The sequence below is a fragment of the Cupressus sempervirens genome, chromosome 8 (genome assembly GCF_028749045.1).
Source record: "Cupressus sempervirens isolate cs-2001-9-10 chromosome 8, ASM2874904v1, whole genome shotgun sequence".
NCBI classification, from domain to species: Eukaryota; Viridiplantae; Streptophyta; class Pinopsida; order Cupressales; family Cupressaceae; genus Cupressus; species Cupressus sempervirens.
The window spans coordinates 426,190,655-426,206,175 of record NC_143125.1 but is presented as its reverse complement, the minus strand read 5'-3'; the positions used below and the strand labels follow the sequence as shown (position 1 = coordinate 426,206,175).

Sequence of the window (15,521 nt, the reverse complement as noted above, 5' to 3'; positions counted from 1 at the left end):
GCAGTATGTCCCTACCCTGGGACTTATTTTGGGTCCCCTATTCGAGGCATTATTTCCTTGCCCTATCAACCAATGGGAGAAAGTTTATTCCAAATCCTATATGCGCACATCATTTGCCTCATTTTCCATCATTCATATCCATACACACCCACAATCCATATCCATTCAAGCATTCATGCCATCTTCAAGTGCATTCAAGGAGATCCTTTTGCAATCCATTGGAGAGATCTCTTGCATTCAAGGAGCTGGAAATGAGTTCATTTGAGGTCTTCATCATCTATCTTCCATGCTCATGCCCCAGCCTTTCAAGATCCAGCTTCCTCCATTGGTGATTGTGGAGCTTGACTTAGAGGATTTCAACATTTATCCTTCTACAATCCGTCCTCTTGATCCAATTAATTGGTAAAGTGAGGTTATTGCATTTGATTGAGAAATCTTACTATTGTAAGGTGAATTTGTTCATTTACTTTACATTTACAACATTATATTTATTTCAATTTCAAGGTTAATTCCTAAATAGGGTTTGACCAAGGCAAACCCCTATCAACAAAACAAAACATTTTTTTCTTGTACGTTATAGACCTTGGAAGGTAGAACAGAGCACAAGTTCGGATACCCTTTTTGCAGAATTGAAGAGATCCAAAAATAGTTTCGCATTTGGACTGAAAAGGTTAGGGTCACACCGCATCCCCATCCTCGCAGATTGACCCTATCCTAGATTGACACAATCCCTATAGGTGGAATCTACCTTGGAGTCGATTGATTTTTGGGTTTTGTAGATCTTGTAGTTTTAGGTTTGGAGTAGGGTTTGTTCGCTGTTTGGGTCAGTACGAATGGTAGAAATTCGGATCCAATATTCCATTCACTTTTCAAGGTTGGTCACTTATTTACTTTTTTCATTTCCACAAATTTACTTTTCATATCTATAATCTTAATTGCATTTCATAGCTACTTGTGATATTAGGGTTTTAAGGATCTTGCCTTCTTTCTCTAATTTTATAATCATTAGATCTTTGTTTCATTAGTGTTCCTTCATCACTGAGATTGCATTAATCTTGTTAGATCTAATAACCTTGGAATTGAAAGGATCAATCTCCTTAACTTCCCTTTGAGGTATAAGGTCATCCCCAACCCGAAATGTGGAGTAATTGAGAGCTTTTTTGATTACTTCACATTTCACATTATACATTAGGAGATTTTAACATGATTGAAAGGAAAGATGACACATGTGGAGGTGCTAATTCTTCTTGGAAAGGTAATGAATATTATTTTTGGGTTAATTTTAAGAGGAGATGTAAGTTGACGGATCCCATGAAAAATAAGAACAATGGTAATGGAATTTGGTTTACTTGGAGTATTAATCAATTTGGTAGACAAAGTATATTGTAGATTGGACATAGTATATAATGATTCCTTTGCTTTATTTTTTCCCCAATCTATGAGTTGCTACCCATTGAAGGTTCTTTGTACTATTATGTCAAATCACTAACCTATTTCCACTTCCTTTTGCACTGAGGATCACCATCTTGCAAGTAATATGCATTGGAAGAACATTTTTTTAGCATAATATATCCTTGCTCTAGGATCAAGACTTTAATGATGCTATCAAAATGTCCGCTTGTCTTTAAATGGGATCACGTTGTAATTGTATGGAGGACAATATTTCAATTCATTTGTAAGAATAAAATGATTGATAGAAAGAATAAAGGAGGCCAATTGTCAAAGGAAGCTCAATGAATTATAGAAGCAGATCCAAGTGAATTGAAATGATAATTAGTTGGAAGAAGAATTGATTAATACTAAGATAAGACTTGGAAGATGTCACAATTATGAAATCTAGGGGCGAAGGATACGAGCCAAACTGAACTGGCTAAAAGAAGGGGATAGAGGATGTTGGGGTAACGGTCCTATGATCTATCTGTGGTCTGAATCCATCTGCTGAAGAATCCATGTTTTTTCTCCTGCTATCGTACAGATTTGAAAAATATAATGGTGTAGCCAAGTAGATCACTGGCCAGTTTATTCAGGCTTGGTTGTTTGTCTGTTGTGGTTATTTACTTTATTTTGTAGAACTTGGACTTCTAATCACACATTCTTGCAATGGAGCCTCTCGTGCGTGAGAAGTACACATTGGGGTGCAAAATTGGCAACGGTTCATTTAAAGAAATCTATCTCGAAAGGTACCTCCAAAACTACGAAAAATCAATCTCTGTTTTTGATCTATGTACGGTTGGACAAGTTTGAGCTTCTGGGTGACTCCAAAATTATGATAGATGATTAAATTGGTGCAATTTTCAATGGGTTTAATGACTCTTCCCTTTCCGGGTGTTTCTAAGTTCTAACACTCAGAGAATTAATCAATTCATGCTGCAAGTTTCCCTTGCACAAAACATGATACCAACTTTGGTCTAGCTCTTGAGCACATCATGCATATTGTCCAAACCTATTATGAATATCGAAGTCCGTGCATCTTATCTTGTTACTGAATGCTTGTTTTGTTACTGAATGTCCTCAAGCTGAAGGGGAGGATCAGTGCAATTTCTAGCACTAGGAACTAATGTCTTCTCAAGCTTCTCATGACATGGGATCATGGACGGATTATTGCATGTATTGCTCAAACCCTTGTCTTCTGCAAATTTTGTCTTCGAAATCCATATCTTGAAGCTTTTTAGCTATTTTTTTGGGTGATAGTCATCATGATGTGCAAACCTACTTGTGTTCTATTTCAGTTCAGTTCCTGACCATATAAACTTGTTTGAAGGGAAAACCCTCTATGGATTCCCTTAGTTTGTGATAGTGATAGCAGCAAAGAGGTTTCTTGTCAAAGTTACATATATGAGTTTTAGATTGCAATGAAGAGCACAAGAGAATTACTTTTAAACGTAGCTTGGAGAAATCTGTTACAAATGTAAATGGCAGAATACTTGAATGAATTAATTAGAGATCAAACTGATCTATATGTACAAAGAGGAGAGTCAAATAAAATAGAAATGTTCTATTTTAGACTACACCTAAATATTAGAAACATTCTAATATTTACAGAGATATAATAAGATACAATAGTGAGCATTAAAAAGAAATATGAAGGTTATTTTAATACCCCCCCTTAATGCTCAATCTATTTACTACACCAATAGATCCCTTGAATTTAACAAACTTGTCGGGACCAAGGGATTTTGTGAAAATATCTGCTGATTGCTTTGAGGTAGGGACATAGCGTAACTGAATAGATTCATCTTCTACTAATTGTCGGATGTAATGGCAATGAAGCTCTATGTGCTTGATTCGTTCATGAAACACTGGGTTCTTGGCAAGTTTGAGTATGCCCTGATTGTCTCAAAACAAAGAAGTCGGACTTGCTTGAGGAATATGCATATCAACAAGCATCTGTCGGAGCCAAACTGCTTCACAAGCTGCCTTGACAGCTCCTCTATATTCTGCTTCTGTAGAGGAGAGTGCATGTGCCTGTTGCTTCTTACTGGTCCAAGTAATTGCTGCAAATCCGATACTAAACACATGGCCAGAAGTAGATTTCCTGTCATCAACTGAGCCGACCCAATCTAAATCGGTGAATCCACCGAGCTGAGGAGTAGTACTCCTTGTGTAAAGAAGACCATAATCTGAAGTACCATGTACATAACGTAACACACGTTTCGCTGCAATCCAATGATCAGTCTTGGGGTTTGTCATGAACCGTGAGATGTAGCTGACTGCAAAACTGAGATCAGGTCTAGTAGTAGTAAGGTAGATGAGACTACCTACTAGCGGCCTGAAGAGTGTTTCATCTACAGGAGGAGAAACAGATTGTGCGGACAATTTCAGACCAGTCTCCATAGGAGTGGAGGCAGATTTGCAATCCTGCATTCGAAACCTTTCAAGCAAACTTCTCGCATCCTTGGACTAAGACAAAAAAATACCGTTGTCAGTCTACCAAACCTCAATACCTAAACAATAATGAAGCAATCCGAGATCTGTCATATCAAAAATTCTGCATAGATCCTGTTTGATTTTTGAAATCAAATGTTTTGAATTTCCAGTAATGATCAAATCATCCACATAGACAACAAGAAAAAGAATATCATTACTAGAGTGTTTAATATACAAATTACTGTCTGACGGACTACGCTGAAATCCTTGAGCAACCAAGTAATGATCAATCTTTATGTACCAAGCCCTAAGGGCCTGTTTAAGACCATAGAGGGCCTTCTGGAGTCTACATTGTGTTCTGAACCGGCAACCTTAAAACCGGGGGGTTGCGTCATGTAGACTTCTTCTTGTAATTCACCATTGAGAAAGGCGCTCTTCACATCCATCTGATGAACTTTCCAACCATACTGAGCTACAATTGCAAGAAGAATGCGAATAGTGCTCATCTTGGCTGTCGGCGCAAATGTCTCCTCATAATCAATGCCTTCGCGCTGGGTGAATCCTTGAGCAACAATTCTGGCTTTGTATTTGTCCAAGGTACCATCTGCATGGTACTTGACCTTATAGACCCATTTACAGCTAATGGGTTTCTTCCTAGGAGGGAGATCTGAAAGAACCCAGGTGTGGTTCTTTTGAAGACTCTAAAGCTCAGCATCCATTGCTTGTTCCCATTCTGGAATTCCTTTGGCCTCTGCATATATCTGGGGCTTAGGGATACTGTGGATGTTGGCCATTAGAGCTATATTAACTGTGTTGTGCTGAAGGCTCTTATTTCTGGAGGTTCTACCCTTAATGAGTTCATCAGGACGAAGATCACTAATCGTTTGAGCCCACCATTTTGGCCGAAGAGTCGAGGAGCCAATATCAGATGTCGGAATAGCTGGATGAGAAGCAGGAGCAGGAGTTGTATTATCTGGAAGTGACTGAGGTGGTGTATCAGTAGCATCAGATGACTCATATAAAATAGAAGAACCCAAGTCAGAGATTGCTGAAGACTGAATCTCAGAATGTGGTGGGGAGTCAGAGAGTGGAAATGGTCCGAGTTCCTCATCAAAAATAACATCACGACTGAAGATTAAACGATCAGTATTTACATCAATCAGTCTGTAGGCCTTATGTGCGTGACTGTATCCTGTAAACATAAGTTTCTAGCTTTTGGAATCCAACTTAGTGTGTTTGGCATCAAGAATCCATACATATGCCAGAGAGCCAAAAAATTTCAAATGTTTGATCCTAGGTTTGCGACCAGACCAGGCTTCCTCAGGAGTCTTATGATGAATTGCAAGGGTGGGTGACTGGTTAAGAAGGTAGATAGCTGTGGATACTGCTTCTGCCCAATATTTTCTGGGAACATTTCTATGTTCTAGCATAGCCCTAGCCATTTCTGTGATGGTACGATTTCGACGCTCTACAACACCATTTTGCTGAGGGGTGTGAGGTATGGTGAACTGACGTCTAATATCATGAGTAGTACAAAAGGCAGAGAAAGCAAAAGAACAGAATTCCCCCCCATTATCGGTCTTAAGAGTACGGATGGAGGAACCAGACTCTTTTTCTACTAGAGCTTTAAACTGCTGAAATACAAGAAAGGCATCTGATTTTTGCTTAAAAAAATATACCCACATTTTGCGACTAAAATCATCCTATAAGAGTAAAAAATACCTGTTCCCAATAATAGAAGGAGTATTCATAGGACCACAACATCAACATGGACCAGCTGGAGTACTCTGGATGCCCGTCATGATTCACCATTCTTAAATGGTGTCCTATGTTGCTTCCCTACTTGGCAAGCTCCGCAAACGCGATGGTTCTGGGTCTAAATATTAGGTAGGCCATGGAGTAAATTATTCCGAGCAAGTTGTGCTAGATATTAAATGTTCAGATGACTGTATCGCTGATGCCAGAGACTACTGAGAGTGGATGATTCGGCGATGAAGGCATGCTCAAGGGAATCGCTTGAATCTACAAGCCTATAAATACCATGATTCTCAAGACCAAAAGCAAGGGTAGTGCGAGAAGCACGATCAATAATCGAACACTTATTTCCACTGAAAATGACATCCAACTGAGGAGAGTGCTTCATAATCTGACTAAGAGACAGAAGATTATGTTTTATGCTAGGAACATAACATACATTGAGAAACATGAATTTTCTTCCTCCAGACTGCATCAGAAATATTGTAATCTTTGCCGCCTCCAAAGATTACTGAGTCAGAATAGGGAGTGAATTCAACAAAGCAATCACGCCTATGAGTGAAATGTCAGGAGGCACCAGAATCGATGTACCAGGCAGAAGATTTCACATGATTTGTAGGTATGCTGGCCATAAAGGCATGGTAGATAGATTCTTTCTGCTCTGAGTGTTGGGCAGCATTGGCTTGCTGTTTAATTGAGTCTGACTTCTGATGCTGCTGATACACATGCTTATAATATGTGAATATTTCAAATGGCACAAACTTCGAGGTGAGAAAATGAAAGACCCAGAAAAATTGGAGAAGTACCTAGAAAAGAGCTCGAAAAACCCAAAAATAAAATGTTGTCGGAATCCGGATCCGCTGGCTCGAAAATTGAGGCACATAAAACAAGGCACCCACAAAAATCTGATGAAAACCCATTTGAGATTTCAAAAAACCCACCAAGAATATGTGATCACAAAATTTTTCCAAAGTCAAAAAACTAGGGTTTCGAGTAGAATAACAGTTGGCAGCCAAAGAGGTCAAAAAGGCAGAAAAATGATGTTTGCAGGTAAAAAAAACAACAAAACCCAGCAGCAGAAACGCTAGCAGAATATCTAACAGGGATAGACAGACCCGTTTTTTAAAAAAACAACCAAAAAATCCCACTTTTTGAGATCTGGGTGTGAACAGATTTGAAAAAACGACCTTCAAATTTGTGATTTATAGACTAAGCCACGGGTTTCCAAGAAAAAAAATTGCAAAAAACAAATCCACGATTTTCCAAAAACACCAGTAGCTGAAGACACAAATTTTCAGTCGATTTGCACAGAGGGTTTAAACCCTAGCTCTGATACCATGTTACAAATGTAAATGGCGGAATACTTGAATGAATTAATCAGAGATCAAACTGATCTATATATACAAAGAGGAGAGTCGAATAGAATAGAAACGTTCTATTCTAGACTACACCTAAATATTAGAAACATTCTAATATTTACAGAGATATAATAAGATACAATAGTGAGCATTAAAAAGAAATATGAAGTTTATTTTAATAAAATCCAGCTTGATGCAAGCTCTGATATAAATTTAGATGTCTTCCCTTAGCACAGCGCTTGAAAGATGCATGAGATCTTTGAGCGTGTCTGCTGAATCATTCAAGTATGATGCAGTGTATTAGAGCCAATTTATGAGTGATAATTTATGTAGTTTATTTTCATATGGGAAATGATTGGTTAAGTTTATATTAAATTGCCAGAGATATATGACAAAGATTCTTCTAGAAATGCGAAAAAGAGGACAATTAAGGTGGAGCTGCAGGAAGCACATGCTGTAATAGAAATGAGTTTGACCCAGGAATGGCTTTCAGGTCTGACTTACCTAAACATCAATGCAAGGAAGCAGTTGGGAAAATGGATTCTAGTACGGTGATGAAATCAGATGCCAGGTCAATGCCACCATAAGGCAAGTTAGAAAGCAAAGAAAAGGAAATTTGTGGAGTGAAAGAAATTAGCAAAGACAGTGGTTGTAGTTAAAGCTAAAGAGACTATTACAGACAGCAAAAGTAATGATCTTTCAAAAGTTCTCACTGGTTACAAATAATGGAATGAGCTGAAAGATGCAACAAATGAAATGTCAAAAGACAAGGTTATTGGGAAGGTTGTAAGTGATGAAATTGCTGATTTACATAAGGAAGATGAAAGGGAACGTGTCATAGCCAAGAAGAAAGAATCAAAGAAAGCAGCTTATAAGGACTTTCAAAGGGATTCTATTAAGGATGTTAGTTACATCTTCCTGCCTTTGTTTTTGTTAAAGGTCATTTTGTCTGGAGTTATTCCATTGTCTTGTTTGTATATTAGGTCATTCATTTGGGCTTAAATTATATATAAATTTTCAGGTGGATTGAGTGTTTTTATGAGTGTCTGTATTAGGAGAGCCAAACATATTCTTTAATATTGCTTCTTCAAGATTTTTTGCATAGTGCCCTATATAGCATAAGAAATAGATATTTGAGATCCATGCTTTAATGTACTTGGTCTGCTTGCCAGCCTTTTGAAAACTGATCTTGCTTGGTCTCTTTCTGTAGTCACCCATCTCTTAATTTAGGTGATTCAATTTTGAATCTTCTTATTGAAAAAGTGTTTAACATCGCCAGCTTTTTGAATGGATGATTCTGCGACTTCTCTTGAAGATAGAGATATGTATGGTCTTCTTGCTATATATTTGGTGGTAAAAGGAACCATTTGGTTTCCCTTTGATTGCGAACTTGATTGCCTCTAACTTATTATTGAAGTCCAACTTTCTTTTAACATTGCTAGATTCAATATGTATCATCGGTATAACAAAGCCATAACTTTGTTTTAGGGGTTAGAATTGTAGCCATTTTCTAAAAAATTGACATGAACAATCGCAACAATAGAGTACAACAATACCTAATTGTAATTATTTCTGTATGCTTATATAAGCTCATGCTTAAAGCTGAAAATGCAATTGTATGCAATATTCAGTACTCGGGGGGATTTTTCGGTCATTAATGCCACCTGAATGACTTCATGTATAGATATCATGGGTAATGAAGCCCTATCTCAGTGTTGACTTATTTTAGCCTTTTACCCTTAAATATCCTCATAGGTGTCTTTAATAGTGTTTGATCTTATTGAAATACATGGTCCTTAATATGTCTTTGGGGTCTTAATTAGCTCTTAAAAGGTCTAGAGGTGAGATGTCCCTCGTAACATGATTATATCAAATTGTCTAAAATCACATTTCTGAGTTTTTTTCATTTTCAAAATAACCGAAAGTCTTCAAAAACCATGTACACCTAATTAAGGGAGTCTTATTTTGAAAGGAGTCTAAGTTGTTAGTCTCATGTAGGTTTAGGAATTTGGCTTGAATCAAGGCAAATTGCTAGATTTTCAGCTAATTTGGTAAGTGTCCCAGCTCATGAAGGAAGCCTATCAAATGTATGTACCCTGTAAGCCACGAAAATGAAGTAGAAACCATGAGGTAAGCTTGGCAGAACTCATATTGGAATCTACAAGCCAGTGGACAGAAATCTAACATTGCCACTGGATTTGACTCTAACTGCTAAAAGGAATCTACTTACTGTAGATCTGTTTGAGAAGACACTCCAAAGAACAGTGGGACCTGTGGCATGGTGATAGGAATTTCAGAATATTAAGAACTTGAAACCAGCAGCAATGACAATGAAGATCAAGATGAGAGTGAATTTACATTTGAAGGACACGTTTAAGTAATCTGGACAAGTCTAGCAGAAATAATTGAGAGGATTGATGAAATCTTAGTAGTTGACAGGGCATTTATTGTGGTGATATTGCTACATCCATATCATCATCAAGACATAACAAAAGGTCATAACCTCTGTCAAACCGTGGTGTTTCCTAAAACCCTAGGTAAGCTTGGCATGGACCTTCTGAGGAAAAGAATGATAGAAAAAAGGCACTGGTAGAAGCAAAGTAGAATCCTTAAATGTCCAAGTTTTATATGAAGTTTGAATTATAACGTTTCTAAAGATGTTTGAAGTCCTTTTCAGTTATTTCATTGATGTTATAAGCAGTTCTGGTGAATGACAATGCCAGATGTTCTGTGAACAGTGTGCAGACTTAAAACAATGTTGTTAAGTGCTAAGACGTTGTAACGATTCTGTAGATATGCAAGGGAAGAAAGAAAAGTTGTGGCCTACTTTTGACTAGATACATATGAATTGTCTGGTAGCTTTGATTGGACTTACAAGTCCATTGCTAAGAAAATCTTCAAAACCATGGACCAAATCTCCTTTTGGCTTTATCTGATCTCTTTGGGGAGTACTACGTGAAGACTTATCGATATTATTCTTCCATTTTTTTTAACTGCTCTTGGAAATGATGTTGGCGCTCTATATACCTTCTAGTTGTGAATCTCAAATAAGAGATCACAAACCAAAAACAACAGTGGCAGAGCATCTGTTTGTTATATGTGTACTTCCACTACTGCTTACAGGAGTACTATATGTTTCTAGTAGGGAAGCACAACTTGCTAACTATTTGCGACTATTGATTTTATGAAGTACACTTGAGCATGGTACTTGGACCTCATCAACTAGTCCCAAGACAATTGATGCTGTGTGCTTTATTTATACCTTTATATAGCATCATTAAATTATTATTCGTGTACTTTGGGAGATGGTTGTCAGCCCAAATGTGAATGTCAAGATCACCGTTGTTAAACTCATGCAAGCACCTGTGCCTTATGAGGAAATGATTGTTGCTTCAACTCAAGTTTTAACTGTTCTAATAACACTGGGTTTTCATACAAATCCTATGGTTAAACACTTTAGCATAAATGCATTCTGAACTGTTGCTAAGTGCTTAAAGAATGAAGTGATTGTGGGCAAAATTCATATCTAGATGGATACTTTTTGTGGAGATGGATCATGGGGACGCAGTTGTTGCTGTTTTGGTCTACCTGTAGCTGTGCCACTTACAATAAATATTGTGGGATTATCCTTTTCAAACTTACAGCAGTTCCAGCGGAAGGATCTGATCTGTTTCAGTGTTGTGAAAGAGTATCCCTTTTGTGAATCAATTCTTGCTTTGAATGCCATTGAACTTGCAGCCACTAGCATCAAGGAGTTGCTTTGACCAACATAATAAAACTTGTCAAAGGACCCAGAGTCACTTGATCCGACTCATAAAGGAGACTAGTCAATGCAGTTTGCACTTCATATTGAAGGAGACTTTTCATATGCCTGGTTAAATAATTATAAAAAGTAGGAGGCATGCCATAAGCTCATGTAAGAACAGTTGTTTTGTATTAGTGGCAGCCTGGAAACTTGCAAGGAAGATGGATGGCTGTGGAGACTTAGTCATGCAACCACCTTGAAATCAGCGGAGTAAAACAGGGACATCTCATCATCAACAAACCCACAACATGATGGAAGTTTTCAAAGAGAGAAATCAGGAAGATACTTCCCAAGCAATTGCAACATTTATTTCCCATCAAAATGTTACGCTCTGTAATGGCTGCGCAACAATGTTAAAATGAAAAAGAGGACAATTAAGGTGGAGTGAGTCTAGTTATATTGTATTTTATGGGTCTATTGTGGCTATTTTAACTGTTTTCATTCTACAGGCCTTTAATGAATTGGTGTGATACCACTGAAGATGAAACTACACAAGCAGTCCGTGCTTTGAATGGGTCATCAACATAAAGATGAAAGAGCTCAAAAAACAGAGTGGAGGGGACTCTTCTTGACTCTACAGTTATTCTTGACAAACTCAGAGATACATTGGGGAGTCCAAAACTAACCAATTACCATTGAATAAAATCTCCTAATAGTGGCACTGAGGGAGCCAAAAGTGTGACAATCGTATTACTAGCCTTCCAGATACTCAGCTTCAAAAGGGCGCAGGTAACATCACCTAGAGAAAATAAACAACTAGAATGGGAGAGGAGCAGAGGCATGGCTGTTAGGTGTCAGGAATGTTGTAAAGAGGAATGCCATTAGAAAGTCTAGTGCAGGGGTAAGTCACACAAGTGAAATTAATGTGTCCAAGAATGGCAGAAGAAAAAAATATATAAAAAAGCTGAATAGAAATTTAAATATTGGCCCTCAAGATATGCTATAGAAGATATGCTTGAAAATACTGAATTAAAAAGAACTATATCAGCGCAACTGATTTTTTTTAATGGAATCTAAAAATTGGACATCCAGCCAGACTACTTCAAATTCAATCACAGGCAATGGCAAAACCTATTTCTAGTAATATAGTTAAGCTTAGAACCTGTTTTGTTGAGAATCCAACTCTGTGACCCTCCAAGATGGTCATTTTTGTATATAACCTAAAAAAAACACAGGCAAATAGCATTTCAGTAAAAAAAATATTAAACAAGTCAAGGATTTACAAAAACATGGCACAAAGATGAATCTCAAGCTTCAAAAGTAGCATCTGTGGATACACATTTTGGTTGAAGCCAAGAAGTTTTAAAGCATAGACAATCTAGATAAAGATAACCAAAACAATTTTGTGCAGAGTGGAAAGACCAGAGTGGCTGAAATAACGGAATGGTTGAAGGCGCAAAATTTTTCCACCATGGCTCAACATGGCGACAATGAAGGAGTTGTGGATACAGAGTCCTATAAGTTTTCACATTTTGCCCTAGCTTGGTATCACACTTGAAATCTTCATATTGCTTTAAAACTATATTAAATTTACACATTTTCTTATTTTCATCTCTTTTTAATATTATGCTTTTTTGTTGTTGTGAGGTTAAGGTTTATTATTACTATTATTAAGATTATATTTTATTCACACATATTCTATTGAATATGTGTGAATACAGTATACTTTATCCACACGTATTGTAATGGAGGTTTTTATGGTTGACTTTTTTTTGATTTGAATAATGTTTTTTTTAATATATTCATAAATTATAAAATAAAAAAAGCATAAGATTTAATAAAAATAATAATAACAAAGGAACTAATAATAATACTAAATTAAAATAATAATATAATAAGAATAATAATAATGTAACTATTCAATAAAATGAAATAATAATACTAATTTTATTAAGTGCACATTTGAATAATAATAATAATTAGATATATTTGAAGAAGAAAAAACACTAACAAAAAAAAAGAATTCAAAAACACTAGCAAAACAAAAAAAAGAATTTAAAAACTTTAGAATGAGTAATACTAAATTAATATAATAATATAATAAGAATAATATAATAATAATAATAATGTAACTATTCAATAAAATGAAATAGTAATAATACTAATATTTTGAAGTGCATATTTGAATAATAATAGGTAGAATTAGAGCTAAGGAAATGATTTGCAAAAACACAGTGAGTTATTTTCAAAATCTTTTGTTGTTTTCTACCACAGAATATGTAGATCATAAAGATAAGATAAATTTATTAATGTCCAACAAGAGAACACAAAAGGGTCTAAGGTATTGAAAGCATAGAATGAAGGCAATGACCAACAACAATAACACCAAAAGGTGACTAGAAAGGGAACAAACAAGAAAGCAAAGGCCCCACAAAGGAACACTAAAGGTCCTTCCTAGGCGGGAAAAAGTCCAGACCGAAGGATAAGGTCTACGGCGAGGGCAAGCTGTGGACTGTCTTAGAGTACTGTTGGAAGTGGGGTGTCATTGTTGAGTGAATCCATTGTAAGGCCTCACATGCTAGGTGTGACTGGAAGTAGGAGGATCAAGCGACCGCTTTGTGCCTTGGGTAGGAGACAACAATGGGAAAAAGGAAGTGATAAGCTGATCGGAAGTCCGTCCCGAAGGAAATAGATGCTGCAAAGTATGATCGTGAAGCCGCATGGCCTCGTGGAGGTAAAGAGCAAGAAATTGTTGATCAATGTAACTAAAGGAAGACGAAAGAGACCTGCATTCTCTGAATAGGTAGTGAAACCTATCCCTGATCTCATAATATGTGGGAAACGAAAAATTAAAGTAAATCTTAGTCTCAACCTTAGCCAAGGCACAAAGACGATAGATCTAGTCGACTTTGTTAATTTAGTGGTTAGTTTGGATGCAGATCTAGTGGGAGTCGAAGTAGATTCTGAGGGCATGACTCTTGTGTCGAGACAAGTATAAAGGGCACACAATGACCCCGTCCCGAATGTCGAGAAAGTGCCCAACATAAAAAGCATCCTTGACCTAAGACCACTTGAATGGTTGCACTAGGTCATGGTAATGTTTTGTCTGTAGATGTCCAATCTCACATACCCTTTCAACTCTTGCTATGAGGGAAGGAGGTGGGTGGGAGCATCCAAAGAGTACTGGAAGGGAGGAAGGCGATCAAATGTGATCCTGATTGAACTAAGCAGGGCAAAAGCTTGGGCGTACCAATAACAGGCTTTTCTATCGGGATCAGACCCGAAAAGAGCTGCAGGCAAGCAGTAGGCTAAGCTTGGGCGTACCAATAACGGGCTCTACTATCGGGATCAGACCCGAAAAGAGGCACAAGAAAGCAGTAGGCTAAGCTTGGGCATACCAATAACGAGCTTTGCTATCGAGATTAGACTCGAAAAGAGCCGCAGGGAAGCATTAGGCTAAGTAAGAGTATTTGTGATGCCCATTAACAGAGTTTGCGAAACCCCAAAGATGATGAAGGAACCAAACCAAGTCGAAGATGGCTCTGCGCCTGAAGGGATGAGCACCAAAGTTGGCCCAAATAATGCTGCGAGGAGTAGATCGATGACATTAGATTGTGCACCGAAGAAGAAGGATCTGAGCCCTCTCAATGGAGGTCTGGTAAGTGTCCAGTAAGTGTCCAGAAGAAAGGGTCCCCATACAACAAAAATGTAGAGCATAGTCGGTCTAACCAAGGAGTCCAGAAGGGGAACTTGGACGTGTTGTTTTGAAAGTGATGTTTGAAGCACTGTCTCTCAAGCATAGCCAGGGATCCAAGTCCCTTGTTGACTTTGGGCTGCATGGCAGGTCTCATGCTGAAGCAAGGACCAAAGAACTTGATCGTGAGATAAGTGTATGAGGAAGCAATTTCAATCTCACTGCCTTGAAAATAGAAGTGATGATTAAAGATCATCATCAAGTCACAGAAGGAGGCCAAACCATCAAGAAGATGTTGAAGGCCCTCTAGAGAGAGGCCAAAAGAATCACATTGCTTGCAAATAAGAGAATGGAGATCAAGACCTCGTACAAATAACAACCGTCACTGGGGCAAAGAGGCAGGGAAGAAAGTCTTTAGCTCATCAATAGAAATGCCAAATAAGGTGGGGGAGAGAGGGCAGCCCTACTTCACCTTGATGGTGCTTTGAATCGGGTCAGAGAACCCCTTAGAAGTCCTAAATCTGCCAACCAGAGTCTCGTATAATCTCATGATAACAGCCCAGAGAGTCACAAAAATCCCAATGTCTCTATAAGTTGTTGAAGACGTGCCTCATGAGGAATAGAGTCAAAGATTTGCAAGTGGTGCCGAGCCTCCTCAATAATAGCCCGTAGAGTTAAAATATGGTTAGTAGCTTGGATATCAATGCGTAAATCGACTCAACCTCTCGCATGGCAGCCGTGCATGTCAAGTTTTCTAGATAAAATAGTGTTCAAAACTATAGCATAGAGTTTGGTAGAAGTGTACCCAATCATGATAGTCTTCTATTTGTTGGAGTCGAACACTGACTCAGCTTTGTGAAAGAACAAATACTGAATTTTTTGTGAAAATCTATTGTGTTTTCCGTTATTTTGAATTTGTTCAATGACGCATTTTGTATGGAGGATATTCGTGTCCAAATATCACTGGCTCGTTGTTTGAAGGGTTTAGTCAATACTTCATCCAAGATCACAATTCTCAATCAGAAAAGCTTTCAAAAGTGAAACATTGGAAGACAGGGAGCAATTCTTTTCCCTTTAGACTTAGCCAAATTCACCACTTCTC

The 15,521-nt window shown here is 37.6% G+C and overlaps 1 protein-coding gene across 4 annotated transcripts in view; it reads left to right on the top strand.

Moving 5' to 3' along the window:
• Positions 1 to 15,521, top strand: part of ALA2 (aminophospholipid ATPase 2) — a 274,747-nt gene that overhangs the window by 82,743 nt on the left and 176,483 nt on the right. The window lies entirely within an intron of this gene.